Below are 15937 nucleotides of genomic sequence, written 5' to 3'. Positions count from 1 at the left end.
GAACCTGAAAGGTTGAAACAGGCAAGATTTTTACAGGACAGGATAGTTGGCAGGGCAGGGAGTGGGAGTCCGCCCCATCGGGGTCCTGCTCGCTCCCCGCTCTGCCTCTCATCAGCCATTCGACCTTGAGGACCTGGAGCAAGTCGCTGGGCCTCGCTCAGCCTCGGGTTCTGCACGGCGAGGGCTGGGCCAGGCGCCTCCTCCAGCCCCTGGTACCAAGTCCGCTGGTGCCATTGTGCCCAAAAGCAGCCGACAAAGCCCGGGCTCTGCAAGTGGCTCAGGCCAGTTCGGGAGCTGGTGCCGGTTCCAGTCAGCACGCTGCCCTGATTTAGAGAAGAATGGCCCTTAATGATTATTTTTAAAATCCGAGGAGAGTAGCAATCCCCGGTGCAGCCCCCTTGGAGCAACCATGCCTCCACCGCAATTTTGTTTCCGTTTCATTTCTAAGCCTCCCCCCTTCTGCCACCCAGATTATGGCCCCAAGCCTACCATGATGCTGGCTCCATCTTGTCACCCGTCGGGAGGCATTTTCTCTCCTGTCCCGTCCCCTGAGCAAGCATATAACAGGGAGAGGCAGGACGAGCCAGAGAGAGAGAGGAACAGGGTGGCGAAGCAGCTGGCGCTGGAAAACCAGACCCAGCTGGTGAGGCATCGAAACAAACTAAACAACCACAACAACTAAAACTCGACTCGTTTTTAACCCGTACGTCATTTCTGGCTGTTAGAGCCACAGGGCAGAATTGGGCGTGGGATGCCCCCCGGAAGAGCAGCTCACCACGCTCCGGGAGGGTTCCGGCTTGAGGTCCACGTGGGGAGGGCGCTCAAAGGCCCTGTGGGTGCGGCTCCCTCGCCGTCCGCACGGGGACAACTCCGCCCTGGAAACGGCGAGCAGTCACAGGTCCCTGCAGGTCCAAGCTTCCTCTCTCTGCCTCCAGCTTCACTCCCCTGCAGTGTCCCAAACAAAACACAAGAAGCCAGCTAAATTGGAATTTCAGATTAACACTGAATAAATTTTTAAGCAATATTTTGGGACATACACAAAAGATTTTGGCTTAGTACAATTGGAGCTTAGTGTAGTAACTTCAGAATTTTAGTAGAATAATTTTGGAATAATTTTTAATATAAGTATGTCCCATGTAATATTTGGGGCATACTTATACTAGAAACTTATCTGTTGTTTACTTAAAACTCAAGTTTAAGTGGTGCCTTGGACCTTTATTTGTAAGTCTGGCAACTCTCGGCACCATGCACAGAGGGGGCTTTCGCCGCGTGTGCTAGGCCTTCCCACCTCCTCTGAGGGGGGCAGGCCGAGCTCAGGCCTCCAGAGCCATGCCGTCTCCCCCTGGGGAGGGGCATTTTTCCAGGCCGAGGCCGGGGCAGTACTAGCCGCCTGCTTTAGCGGCCTGCAGTGCGTGTGCCTCATCCAGGCTGGCCTGTGTACTCAAGGTATCTTTCCAGAGCACCCTCTACCCAGAGTACCCTCTACAGGCAGGGAATCTGGGAGAGGGTCTCTGGGCCAGGCCTGCAGGCCTTTCCTCTAAAGGGCCAGGCAGTAAATATTTTCGGCTTTGAGAGCCACATGGTCTTGTTGCAACTACTCAGTTCTGCTGTGGTAGCAGGGTGACAGCCACAGGCAATGACTCCAAAAGCAGCAGAGGTCAAGCCTGGGTCCTTGGGCCATAGTCTGAGCAGTGTGCTCTACAGGCCCAGGGCCCGGGTGTGCCTCGGGGGCTTGAAGTCAAAGTAGAAACATAGAGTGAGTGGAATGGAAACCTCCTGCAAGTTTTTAAGGTAATCGGTACATTAGCTCAGACTAGGAGTGCTTACGATATGCAGGCCCTGTCCTGTAGTGGTCAAATTAGCCTGGATCAAATTCCCATTCTCCCATTTTCTAGCTGTGTGGCCCTGGGAAGTCACTTAGCCTCTCTGAATCAGTTTCCTCATTTGTTAAATATAGCTAATAATAATAGTAATAATAACTCCTACTTCAGAGAGTTATTGTTAAGATTACATCCGTTGGCAAATGTAAAGAGCTTTGAAAAATATTCCACAGCTCTGCGAGCTAAGGAAGGAGGGAAGAGGGAAAAGCTGAGACTCAGGCCATCCATCCAATTCTGAGCTGCAAAAGTGATCCTTGTGGTTGGGGTGCACCTGGGGAGGGATGGGGGCAAGTGCTGGGGTGAGCACTGAGGAGCTAAAAAGGACAGAAGTGAAGTGCCTGTCGCTTCTCTGCTCGTGTCCTTGCTTTCTCCAGGCTCACTTGGCTCCAGCCACGCTGGCCTTCTCCATGTCCCCAGGCTGCTCTGGCCTCCAGGTCTGCACTCTGGCCATCCTTCTACACAGAAAGCTTTTCTCCAAAAAGTCACAGCCTTCCTCCCTTACTTCATTATTATTATTTTTTAATATGTCTTTATTGATTTGAGAAAGAGGAAGGGAGAAGGGGAGAGAGAGATGGAAACATCAAAAATGAGAGAGTCATTGATGGGCTGCCTCCTGCATGCCCCTGACTGGGGATGGAGCCTGCAACCCGGGCATGTGCCCTGACCGGGTCTCAAAATGCGATCTCCTGGATCCAAGGTCGATGCTCCACCGCTGAGCCACGCCAGCCGGGCCCTCACTTCATTCTTGCTTCTTCTCAAATGTCACCTGCCCAGACCACAAACAAAAGTCACTCCCAGCTTACAGTCTTTCCCATTGTCCTCTTTCATGTTCTTCGGTGGCCTATTGTTGCCCATGGGTATCCTGTTTATTGGGTTGTTTGCTTGCCTATTACCTGTAAGTGCCCTGAGTACAGGCACCCTGTCGAAGCAAGGTCACCAGGACCTAGCAGTGCCTGGCGGGACACGGGCACTCAGACAGTGTTCCCATGGAGAGCGAATACCCGAGGGTGAGGCGAGGGCGAAGGGGAGAGCTGGAGCTGGATGCCAGGCCCTCACGCTCCAGCGCGTGGCAGGGGGCAGTGGGCCCGCGTCTCCCCTCTGAGCTCAGCTTCCTCATTGCGTGCAGAGTGCTATGCGTGTGGAACAGGTGGGGTGATGTCTGGCTCCTGGTAATTACTACAGATGCTGGACTAAACATAAGTGACAGTCACAAAGGCAGTGGGCAGTGGACAACAGCAAGGAGACTAGAGGGGACTGGCAGTGGAACGGCCAGGCTGTTTCCCATGTTTTACATTTGGGGGTGAGTCCCAGTCTTTGCCATCCAAAGCCCACAGCCTCCTGATCATAAAAATTACTGGAGTTCTTGGCATGTACTAAGCACTTTCCACGCATTAGCTCAGTTCTTACAAAACCTCTATGAGGAAGAGCCTGTTGTCCGCGGTCTTCGAGGGGCACTGCTAGGGTCGGGCCAGACGGGTAAGCTTGGGAGTCTGGGGCTGAGCAGGAGTGCTAGCACCTACGAGTCCTCTTAGGCCTCTTTTCTACAGTCTGGGGGGACTAGTGTGCTCAGTGAATGTCTCAGTCTGACTTAAACACCCTCTTTCTCTGCCACTCCCAGGAAAGCTGGGCACCCCCACTCACGGGAGCAGCCTATGGCTGCTTATTCTGCAGAATCAGGGACCCGGAGGCCAGGCGGCCTCTGAGTCAGAGTGGTGCCTGCACAACCTGCAGGGCAGCCACAGCCCAGGCTCCTGAGCTCCAGGACCGCTGGCCTCGCCCTGTCTGCAACCCCTGGAGAGAGCCCCCTCATCCGAACTCCTGTGTGGAGACGTTGAGGTGCTGAGATGTCGCAGGGCCCTTCTCCGTTCTGTCGGGGCTCCCTAAGGCAAGCAGGGTCGTGCGGTGTTTATACGTCAGATCAGCCTGAATTCAAATTCTGCTCCTTCCAACTTCTGGGCACTGGGAAAATCCCTTCACCTTTCTAAGCCAAGATATGTCCATCTGCAAAATGGAACAGCAATGAGAGAACCTTCCCCTTGGGGCTGTGGCGAGGGTCAAACGGGATGGCGCCCCCAGTGCCCAGCACGCAGCTGACCATTCCCCACCCTCTTCATTGCCTTCCCCACACCAGCCCAGAGCAGACGCTCTGAGTTCCCTGCCCAGAACCCCTTGCAGGCGACACAGCCGCTCCAGCAGCCGTGAGGGCTGTGACTGCTGGCGTCGTATGCACCCTTCTTGAGAGAAAGGCCGGGGTGGCGGTGCTGCCGGCCTGAAGACGCCTGGAAGAGGCATTCCCACCCTTCATTCCTTGCCCAGGTAACAGCCAAAGTAGATATTCCTGATGGCCAGTGGCTCTCCCTGAGGCAGTCACGAGGGATCCCGGGCTCCACCCTGTGGCTATGCAATCAGCTGGGAAGATGCCGACACCCCAGTGCAAACGGCAGGAGAGAGGTGGGGAGGGCCCACACCGCCTCTCAGAAGCCTCGGCTCCAAAGTGACACTCTCACTTCTGCGCCTGTTTCTTTGGGGAGAGTTAGTCACCTGATTACAATGAGTTGCAGAGCAGGCTGGGTAGCTGGGCTGCAGTCATCAGTCTACACCACTGAGAAAGAAAATGAACTCCAGGAGACGGTCAGCCTTCTCTGCCAGGTGACCGCCCTCCCTCCTTAAATATTTATTGAGCTTCTATTTAGTACCATACACTGTGGTAGGTGCCAGGGGCACACTGCTGCCCTGAACCAGGCTGGGTCCTGTCCTCACGGAGCCTATGGTCTTACTGATCGGTGGGGGCTGCCTATGACCTTCTACTGAGTTTGGAGGGCACATCTGGGCTTAGCAGAGAGTCTTCTTGGGCCCATTAGTGATGTCTTCTTGGGCTCATTTAGCGAAGAGCCCGGGAGTGGGGTGTGCCTGAGGGGCTTGGTTTAAACCCGACTCCCTCGACCCTCCACCGTGCGACTGTGGTCAGGTTCTCTGCTCTCTTTGCACTTCGGTGTCCACGGGGCAAGCACTTAGCAGCCTCCTCGTGGGGCTGGCTCACAGGGCGGCAGGCAGAAGGTCTGCGCGCTCAGCGCGTGGCCCGGCCTCTGTAAGGACTGCAGCCCAGGAAGACAGCGAAACCGGGGAGCAGGGTCAAATAAGATGAAGCTGAGAGGGGCGCCGAAGGGCCCGGGCTCCGGTGTCTGGGCAGAGGCCAGTTCCTGGGGAGCAGCAGCTCTCAGCCCAGCGCCGCGTGCCCGGGAGAACCAGGTCCCCTGGGCCACCCCTGGCGGAACCTCGTCTCTCGGAGAAGTCACGCTCTTGCGCTCCTTTCCAGGGCCTCCTGGGACAGCCGCGGTGCGGAGCAGAGGGGGGCAGCGAAGGCCGCAGGGGATCTCACAGACGGTGCCAAATCGGGGTGTCACACAGAGCCACAGAGCCCCGTGCTTGCCCTTTGCACAGACTGAGGTCAGCTGTGAGGGCGGCAGCCGGTGGGGATGTTTTTGAAATGACTGTGGCCACTATCGAGACAGGAACCGTAATTACAGTGAACGCTGCCCCTTCCCGGAGGCACCTGGGCTCAGTCGAGTGGCTCTGGCCGAGCTGAGGACACGTGTGTCATCTCTGTGTGGGCCGGGCTGCCCTCGGGAGGAGCTTTGGGGGGAACCAGGCGGTTCATCAAAATGGAAGCAGATGCCCCTCAGGAAATAAGGCACCGTGCACCCCACACCTGCGTTCACGACATGCTCCCAGAAGGAATGTCTCCCCCGACGTGTTTAAAGAAGCATCTTTCAGAGCCCGAGCTGTCTCTATGGTTTATCTTTTCTTAAAAACACACACACACTTAATCTGTTAGTAGCGTATGTACACAGGATAAAATCTCCAACGCAACACAGAAGGTTATGTAGGGAAATGAAGCCTCTCTCACACCCTGGAGCCCCCGAGCTTCTTGGCTCCATTTCCCAAAGACAAGCTAACCACTGTCTCCGAGTTTTTGGATAACCTGAGTTCTCGAGGTTGCCTACGTTTCTTGCGGACACACGCACTGATGTGCTACTTTCCCCTGCACGGCGCTTGTGTGGCACACACTGTTCTGCATCTGGCTTGTGTGCTCGTCGGCAGTCCTTCTGAATCAACAGAGCGTGTCCGCTCTTTTCTAGAGCGGCCCGGCACTGCCCGCCACATGCCCATCACTTGTGTGCCCTAACGTAAGCACACTGCTGGACATCGGGGCTGCTCTGTTACACTTGCTGTTAAAAGTCCTGCTGCTGCAAGTCACCTTGCACACATGTCGTAGTCACGCCTGTCAAAGACATCTGAAGGGCACTATGGCTGGGTCTAGGAAAAACTATTCACTGGACACCCAGAGATCTGCAGATATAGAAACAGATGTGGGGATATTACCCACCGGAGGTAATACTCCCTCCCAGCTACAGCAGGTGCCTCTTTGAGGAGTTCTATTTGGGCAGCCAAGACAGGTACATCTCTGGAGGCCAGTGGAAAGAAGTCCTGAAAAGGGGCAGTGTGACGGTAGGGGCTATACGCCATTACAGCTCTGCCACTGACTGCTGTGTGACTCCGGGCAAGTTACTGAGCCTTTCTGGGCCTCAGTCTCCTCATCTGTACAATGGGAAAGTGATACCACCTGCTGCCTTGGGTGACAGTGAGGAGGAAATGGGTTAGTCCAGGTAAGGTGCTGAGATCAGGTGCTTGGCAGAGCCGGGGCTGTGATATTGGCTCTTCATTGTTGTTGTTGTTAGGATTGTGCACATAGTTATAGGATTCTGTGTCGGGTATTGGACAAGTCACACGTCATCGCTTTTAGTGAACTCACTTCTGCCATGTGTGAATAGATAACAACTAAATCTGACTTGCTCATGTAGGGAGGCCTGTGGCCGTGTGGCTGACTGTGGTTCAGAGAAGACTGGCATCACCCATCAAGGGGCAGAGCTGGGGTAAGGGGTCCTCCTCCATTTCCTCCTCCCTCTAACAGGGAGAATCTCTCATCTCCTTCCCTCCCAACACTGATTCCTGTTTTTGCTTAACTGTCAGCTCCTCAGGAGGCCTCCCTGTCCAACCCCTCTGGCCTCAGTCAAGGTCCCTTTTTTAAAGCTGACCACCTGACCTTCTCCTACAAAGGTAAATGGAGAGGTACCTCAAAAGAAAAATTAAATATGGTAAATATTTTAAGTTTAGCTCATATTTATCACCTTTTACTGCACAATGTAGTGTTCAGTGGACACGCCCCTAAAGTCAAATCATTTCTTTTATATGATCACGCTACAAACACAATGTGTTCAGGACCGTTTTCTTGCACACTGCAAAGCTGGCCCCAGTCTGAACTGCTCAAGGCACATTTGCCTCTATGCTGTTTTTAAAAATGAGTTTCTCTTCTGTCACTAACCCCAAACCCTTCTCTGGTGGCGACTGCAAAAGTGTTGAAACAACCAAGACCCGGCCGTCATCTGAAAGCTAGCTGATTTCACGCGCAGTCTTCAATACGCGGCGTCGGATCACGTGGACTCCAAGTTCTCCAGGTTCGGGAATCGCCTTCCCTGCCCATGGACTGGGAAACTGCTGACTGATTCCCAAACTTGATTTCCAATGGCCACACCTTGTTTCTGACTGTGCCTGCACACGCAGATGGGGTTGACGGGATGCCTCGCATTCCCATAACTTGTTCTGGCATTCTGTATAGCCTCAATAAAAAATATTTTATAAAATCATTTGAATAGCGACAAGTTGCCTTTCCTGATTCTTCTTGGCATTTGTTGTATTTACATAATATTCCCATCTGTTTTCCCAGGGCAGATTCTGCGTCTGGCAGTAGAGTGCCTACTAGCCTTTTGCCAAATTAATTTCCATTACTTTCCACTTTAATTATAAATTTCTATCTCATCTCTGGGACTGAATCAACTTGGGCTGGTCTCTCAGGTTGTCTCAGACAGAAATGAAATCTGAACAGCAAAAATCTTACCATGAAAGGAAAAAGTCATGTTTCAGATAAGAAAAAACAGGCTCAAAATGACCAAAACCGAAAGACAAGCCACAACTTTCCTGGCTGGGCACATCACTAGGGGTTTTGTCACTAACCAGAGCCATCAATTGATTCTCGCCCAAGCAGGGAGAAAATGACTTCAGCGCATCTGATGGGTAAACACCGGTGGTGGCCAGCCTCCAAGGCGGCCCTGCGATCCTTGCCTGCTGGTGTTCTCACCCGGTGCAGCCCCCCTTCACGCTGAACCACATCTGGCCTGCATGGCCAGTAAAATACTGTGGGAGTTTCTGATTTCTGAGATGAGATCACCAAAGGCACCAGGGCTTCCAACTTGTTCTCTGGGATCACTTGCTCTGGGAGAAACGAGCCACCATATTATGAGGACACACAAGCATCTCTGTGGCGAGGCCCACGTGGAGGGAAACTGAGGCCTCCTGCCAACAGCCAGCTCCAACTTGGCAGGGGTGTGTACGTGCCACCCAAGAAATGGATCCTGCAGCCTCAACCGAACCTTTCGATAACCGCACCCACGTGAGAGACCCAGAGCCAGAGCCACCCAGAGCTAAGCTGCTACCACATTCTTGACCCAGTAAAACTGTGTGAGATACTTAATGCTTATTGTTGCGGAAAGCCACTAGGTTTGGGGATAATAGGTAACTAGTATAGAACCTTAGTAAATTATGAGACTTCTATGAATCATATACAAGGAAGATTTCCCATAAATCTTAGTGGGAAGGAGGAACATGGAAGGAGTGGAGGGGGAAGGGTAAAATATAAGAAAATAGAAGTTTTTGCTCTGTTTCAATACTAAATAATAAATGACTTCTTGAGAGCCTTGCTTGGTAGTTTTTGATCTATCTGCTTCTTGGCTGTTTCCACCTCACTTTGCATTTGCTGTTCCTCCACCTGGAACAGTCTCCCCAAATCTTCACTTGGTTCCTTCCCTCTCACCTTTCAGGTTGGGCTCACCTGGCACTTTCTCCCCTGACTGCCCTTGCTGAAGTGGCTGTGCCCCCTCCCTTACCCATAGCCCTCTCTGCCTCCAGGCTACACTTATTAGCATAGCACACCTGCCCTCGAGGAGAACGGGACCTCCACGGGGCCAGGGTCCAAATCTCCCCTGTTCTCCACCATGGCCCTGCCCAGCACAGAGGGGATGTGGTTATTTATGGCACGTAGTTGGGGCTTTCTTTGGCCAGGCATCAGCTCTAGCATGTTACATGCATTATCTCATTTAATCCCCCCAAAAGCCTGAGAATCAGTCCCATAATTACCCCATTTTACAAGTTAAAAAAAACAAAACCCTGAGGTTGGTCGTACAGCCAGTAAACATTAGAATTGGGACTCTAACCCCAGCCTGCTGGTGTAGAGGGACGTGCCCGTGGAAAGCGGGCGGGCTGAGGGCGGCAAGGCGCTGCGGGAGGCTGTGTCTGGGCTCAGGGAGGGCTAAGGCGGGCTGGCAGGGTGGACATGAAGAATCATGGTTGTTTCCTTTGTTATCCCTTCTACAAATCTCCTAAAATTCTGTGCATTAGAACGCTTTCAGCTTAAAAGGCCTAAAATGGGTTTTATTTCCTACCCTGAACCCCAACAAATACAGTGGGTGTCAGTAAATACAGTTCATCCCTTCAGTCAGTCATTTGCTGAACATCTGCTGACTGCCAGGGACAGTTTGAGGGGCAAGGGATATATCAATAATCGAAGAGAAAACATCTTCCCTCGTCTACACCTCTGGCCTTAAGCGGAGCTGAAGGACGTGTCCGCTTCCCCCACGTCTTCTCCTGGCTTGACAGGTCCCTTCTCTCATTGCTGAGTGACACTCCACTCCTGGCGGTGCCCCAGCTTGTGGATCCGCCGCGCAGTGTGAGAACCAGGAGGAGCGCCGGTGGGTTGCTGTCCCCTGGGACGCAGGGGCGGGCAGGCTGAGCAGAGGGACAAGTCCAGCGGCCACACCCGCTCCGGTCCCCCGGCGGGGGCCCCTCCCACCCCCTCGCGCTCCCCAAAACCGTCCCTCCACAGGGTGCAGCCCGGACCCCGACTGATGAGCCCCGGTTCCCACAGCCTGACCTCACGAGCCCCCCGTAATGACAATACAATGAACAGAAAAGCACAAAGGGGTTCTCCATGACGAAATCGCCCTCCAAACCACCGCCACAGTCGAAAATAACATTCACAGTCAGTTTTTCCACTCTGGTTCCCTGCCCGCAGTCCCGTCGGCTGGGAGGGAGCAGACGGCCTTTGAAGATCCCTCCTCCCTCTCCTCCCTCCAAGGGTGATGCGGGGCCGGGACTGCGTGTGAGCTGCTCGCAGACGGGCCCCCAGAAGCTCCGCATTGTTCTAGGAGCCCCTCAAGCTCAGGCAATAAATCAAACTCGTCCAAGACGCACGCTGGGAAGGGCCGACCTGAGGGGCTGTGCTCTTGGTGCTGAGCAGCTCTCCTCAGTGTTTCGGATCAAGGGAGGCCCAAAGGGGGCTCGGCTGCCCTGGCTTCTCTGTTGCTCAATCCATGTTTTCGGCTCGGGTGTTTGCCACCCAGGCTGGGAAACAGAGCAAGAACCGGCTAATGAGCAGACAACAGGCTCCCGGCACAGGAAGCGGGGAGGGACTGCCCCAAATCTCAGGGCTCCGGGCCTGCAGACGGGGAAGAGGCCTCTGTGGCTGCCATAAGCGCATCACAGCTCGGTGGGGGCTGAATCCCAGGCAGGGAAGCGGCCTTGAGGAACTGACTGGCCTCTCCCAGGCTTGGCCTGCGAGTGATGAGGGTGGTGCCTATCTCTGGGGGCTTGACTGTTTTAGAAGGTGGACTTTACCCTTTCCCCTAAAAAAAAAGTATAATTAAGATGCCATAAAATTCATCCATTGGAAGTCTACAGTTCAATGAGCTTGGGTTCATTTAGACAACTGTGCAGCCACCTCCCAGTCCCATTTGGATCACTTCCATGGCCCCAAAGTTCCTCCAAGCCTCTTATCTGTCAATCCTTATTCCCACCCCAAACTGAGGCAGCCACTCTGGAGCTGGGTCCACAGGTAAAATGAGCAGGACCTGGCCCAGGCTGTTCTGTGCAAGTGGAAGTATCTAGAACCGGCAGCATCTCGCTTCAGGCAGGCCCGTTCACACTGTAGCCCTAGGTCTGCGCCTGCACCACCTGCACAGCATCCAGAGCAGCCCTGGCGGTGCCCCGGCTACTGGCAAGGGTTTTCCTAAGGGTTGCATTTCCAGGGGCAGACGCTCAGGACACAACAGAAAGTGAAATGGAACAGGGAACTCTTAAAAAGTATGGTCTTATGGGTGTACACACACACAAATGAAAGGCTGGAAGGAGACAGACCAACCTTTTTATAGTAGTTCTCCTGAGGTGACAGGTTTAGGTAGGACACTAACTTTCTTTCTTTTTGCATTCACCAAATTTTCTACAAGATACATGCAATATTTATAATGAAATGACTTATTTGGTTGGAAAATGGAGGTAATGCATACATTTTCTTCCAGTTTTTCAGTACAGGTAGGCTGATTTCTATGATGACCTAGTAAAAAGAAAATCTTTCAAATCCTCACATCAATTTTGTCCTTTGAGCAAAGCAAGAATAAATAAAATAGTGCAAGCCTGTGTTTTGCACATGTACATGCGCCCATGCGCCCATGCACCCATGTACACTATATTAAATAAGACTTTTTACATGATTCCCTGAGCTTGCCCAAAGGAGTTCCTGCAAGACAAATCTCTGCCCAGTTGTATTCAATGCCCTTTCCTGTATGGATTCTCCCAAACAAGTCCAAGGACAAAAGGTTCCTCATTCTCCCAAGGAGGCCGCCTCTCCATGTGCAGGAAATTAGGAATCGCTCCAGTCCGAACTCCTGCCCATGGTGCATCTTCATAAAATCAGGTGGCACTGGCTGAAGAAGATGCCTATTCTTGAGCTGTCTCAAAGGCCGTCATTTCCTGTGGGGATTCCCATCTGTGAAGCTCCAGGGCAGGTCTTAGATGGCTACTTTCTAGTCAACAACAGTCACTTTTCAGGTCTGTTGGGAAAGCTCTTTCCAACTGATACATAACAGTATACTTCAGTCAGGAAACTGGTCATTTAAAATAAAAGGAATAAAAACCTTAAGGTCCCCAAAGCCCCCTTTTTTGGTTAAATACAATTAGTAACACAATAGTAAATGTAAGGCAATGCTAATTGCAATTAATTGTAATGGATGTGAAAATATAAGAACACACAAACAACAGCCCCATGGCATGTCACATTAGCTGTATTATTACTGCTAGTCCTCTTGCTTAATTAGCTATTTTCTTAAGCAGGACCCTTTAAAAACACCATCACATAGAGTCCAGTATCATAAACTGTAGCTTAGGCTCTGTTTATGCCTGCAGACATGTAAGGATTCTCCTTTCTGGAACTTTCTAGAATGGTGGTTTCTCCATAGATAGTGATTTTTCCCTCTAGCGACATTTGTCTGCAGGCTATTTTGGTTGTCATGGCAAAGGGAGAGGTGTCTGCTGGCATTTGATGGGCAGGGGCCAGGGAAGCTGCTAAACCTCCTACAATGCTCAGGATGGCCCCCAGCAAAGAACTATCTGGTCCAAATGTCAACACTGCTGAGGTTGAGAAATCATGTTCTAGAACAAATAAAAACTAATATTGCAAAAACCATTAAAATATTCACAATTTGACTGCCAGCTTGCCAATTTCCTGGAAAACAAAAGTTTATGCTCTTGAAAAACATCAAAATGGCAACTAATCTGTTTTGGGGGAGGGTCAAGTATGCCCCGGGGGACTCATTTTAGCACTGTTCATTACCTGGTTGCAGCTCCAACTTCATCCAAGTTCTCAAAAAACAAAACCAAAGCCTCTACTCTCCACTCCTCACCTCTCCTCCGCCTCCCAAACCAGGTGCAGCTGCCAAAATGCTCAAGACAAAACCACAGACACAGAGCTGAAATCAGGAGCTGCAGATCCAACCCCCCACTTAGGGGTGACTTGAGCTCAAGAGGCCCCAGATGTCCTTTGTCGTGCCTGGAAAAGGGGCTATGGATGAAGTTGAGTTTTGCCCTTCTAATTACCTGCATTTCCTAAACTGGCCACCACAAATGTGTTACTTCATGAAAAAGAAGGAAAGCTGTTCATTAACTTCCACCCAACCCTCCGACTGCTGTAGTCTCCACCAAGGGCCCTTTCCAGCTGACACAAGAAAAAAGGAACGCCATAAAAAGCTGTCCCCAGCTGGGTAGCGCGGGGCTTAATCTCCTCTTAGGTGATGGGGTTAGAATTGGGGGAATTTCGAATTCAGCTGTGAGGGGCAGAGACCCAGGCTTTGCCATTAAGGTCACAAACTAAGGAAAATCTGAAGGCCACAGGAGCTTGGCAGATCTTTTTCCTGTCTTCCACTACCTTGAGAACCAACTCTGATTTTTGCACAACTTGGGCCCCTGCTCCATGTACTTCCTAACAGAGTTCTTTTAAACCCACTTCTAGAACGTTGATAAGACAGCCTCACCTCACACACAGGCAGAAGGTGAATCTGGGTTTTGGGCAAAGCAGTCCAGAGCAAAAAAATTTTTTTTAATTTTTTTAATATATGTTTATTGATTTCAGAGAGAGGAAAGGAATGGGAAAGAGAGAGATAGAAACATCAATGATGAGTCATTGATCGAGCCCGCAACCGGGCATGTGCCCTGACCAGGAATCGAATCCCGATCGCCTGGATCCTAGGTCGACGCTCAACCGCTGAGCCACGCCCGGCCAGGCCAGAGGAAAATTTAAATGCAGGCCCTTTGGACAAAACTTACTAAGAATTCCTAGACAAAGACAACAAAGCATTGAATTCATCTCGGGGTCCTTCTGAGCAAGGGCCCCATGTAACTGCCATGTGCCTTGTCCACAGAGCTGGCTCTGGGTACCACTTCCCAGAGTCTTGCAAGCTCAGGAGTCTGTTTCATTTTAAGGGTTACAGGAGCCCTTAGAGGAGCTGGGAAGGCAGAGGCAGTCCTGACCTGGCTTTTAAACCAGGAGAGCGTCAGCTTTTGCATGGTGAGAGGTGGCAATAACCTTGACTTTGACCTTGAGCCCACTGGCATGCCACACGAATCAACAAGTGGGCTGAGTCTGTGCCATGCTCAGATGTGCTTGAGGACGGAGCTCTTCTCCACACAGCACCTCAAGGGACCACGGTTCCACAGGGCACACTTTGGGAAACCCAGACTTGGCACATTAGTAGTAAGAAACCCCTTAAAGACCAATACCTGCCATATCATAGAGGGGAAACTGAGGTCCAGAGAGTGACTGGAGGTTGGCCAAGGGTACAGAGGTGAGAGCAAGGTGGTTGCCTTCTGGGTCCCCACTTGGTGTCTTTATTGAGCCCAAACCCAGCATCCACAGAGCATGTGCAGTCACAGGGCCTGGAAACCGACCAGGTGGCCCCAAATGTCACACTGCATAGGCCATGCACTCAGACAGGGAGAGGGGCGGGGGGAGAACATCTGAGCTTCCGGACCTCTGAGAACAGACAGATGCAGGAGCTCTATTCAGAAAGAGACTCCGGCCCGCTGCTTCTGAGCGAGCATGGGTGTGTAATTTAAATCTTATTAAATCATGAATCTGGGTCAGTGGTAATTTATAGATTACCTTCATTAACTGGATAAAAATAATCACCAACTCAACAGTGAGTCATAACAGCAATTAAAAAAAAAAAAGCTACAGCTTTGTACTGGTTGGGGTGTGAGGACATGTCTCCAATTATTTCCCGAAGATTCTGGAGATTGGGAAAAATCAGCACGCATTTGGCCTGAGACAACTCCCTTTTTTCCCCTTAATTTTTAAGCCCTTCGGGAGAAATTTAATCCATATGTTTCGGATTCGTTTACGTTTAAACCATCCAAACAGTGTTTGTGAGGAGCATTTGATGTCCAAGAGCCCTGTTTTCCCTTCTTTCTTAAGCCTTTGGTCTTTGAACCAGGAAGTTGTCCTGTGCAGAGATGAAATGGGGCTGTCCTGGTAGGAAGGCTGAACGGGTGCCCTCTCCCGCCCTCCCACCCGCCCTCCTGCCCTCCTGCCCTGGGGTCTGCCAGGTCCCCGTGAATTCTCCTCTTCCCTGGGAACCACCAAGGGTGGGAAGGCAGCCCCAGAGGAGCTGGTCTCCACAGAAACGATCCACTAGGCTTCCATCCCTGATGTAAGAATGGCAGCTTGAATTTATTGAGCACCTACTAAGTGCCAGGCACAGTATTGAGCTATTACCAACAAATCAACGAGGCAGGTGCTTTCATCACCCTCATTTTATAGACTGGGAAACTGAGGCCAGTAGGGATGAAGCCCATGAGCACAAAGCTAGTGTGCGACCTAGATGAGAGGTAGAAATCTCGAGCAGTTTGGATAAGAGATCTGATGCTCCGAGTTTACTAAAACTGCCGCTTGGAGAGGCATGAAGGAAGTAAAATACTTTGGAAGGTATTAATTGCTATACATGCATATGATGAAATACTATTACCACTGTGACTGGAGGGCTGGCCACTGCTCCCTCTCTCCCCTCCCTCACGCAGATATGGCTAAAACCCCATTTTACAGGCGGGAAAGCAGCCGCTTGGGGCAGAAGTAGCCTGCACGAGCCACACTGCCCGAGGTGGCTCAGCCAGGGGGGAGGAGGCGGGGTGCTAATTCCCTTTCCTGAGGCTGCCGAACAGCTCCGTGGCTGAAAAAAACGGAAGTGTATTTTCTCACAGCCCTGGAGCCCAGAAGTTTGAAGTCAAGGTGTTGGCAGGATTGGTTCCTTCTAGAGGCTCTGAGGAGACTCCCTCCGGCCTCGCTGGGGTCGCGGGCTTCCTGGCCTGTGGACACCACTCCAATCCCGGCCTCCGCTGTCACATGGCCTTCCCCCATGCCTCTCTGCTTTTTCTCCTTTTCTGTCTCTTATAAGGACACTGGTAACTGGATTTAAGGTCACTCTAATCCAGGATGACCTCATATTGAGATTCTTACTCTAATTACATCTGCAAAGACCTTTATTCCAAATGAGGTCCCACTCTGAGGTTCTGGGTGGACGTAAGTTTGGGAGGTACCTCTCAACCCACTAAAGTTGCACTGT

This window comes from Miniopterus natalensis, chromosome 7 (assembly GCF_054644295.1).
Source record: "Miniopterus natalensis isolate mMinNat1 chromosome 7, mMinNat1.hap1, whole genome shotgun sequence".
In the NCBI taxonomy this organism is placed as follows: Eukaryota; Metazoa; Chordata; class Mammalia; order Chiroptera; family Miniopteridae; genus Miniopterus; species Miniopterus natalensis.
This window is presented reverse-complemented; position numbering follows the sequence as displayed.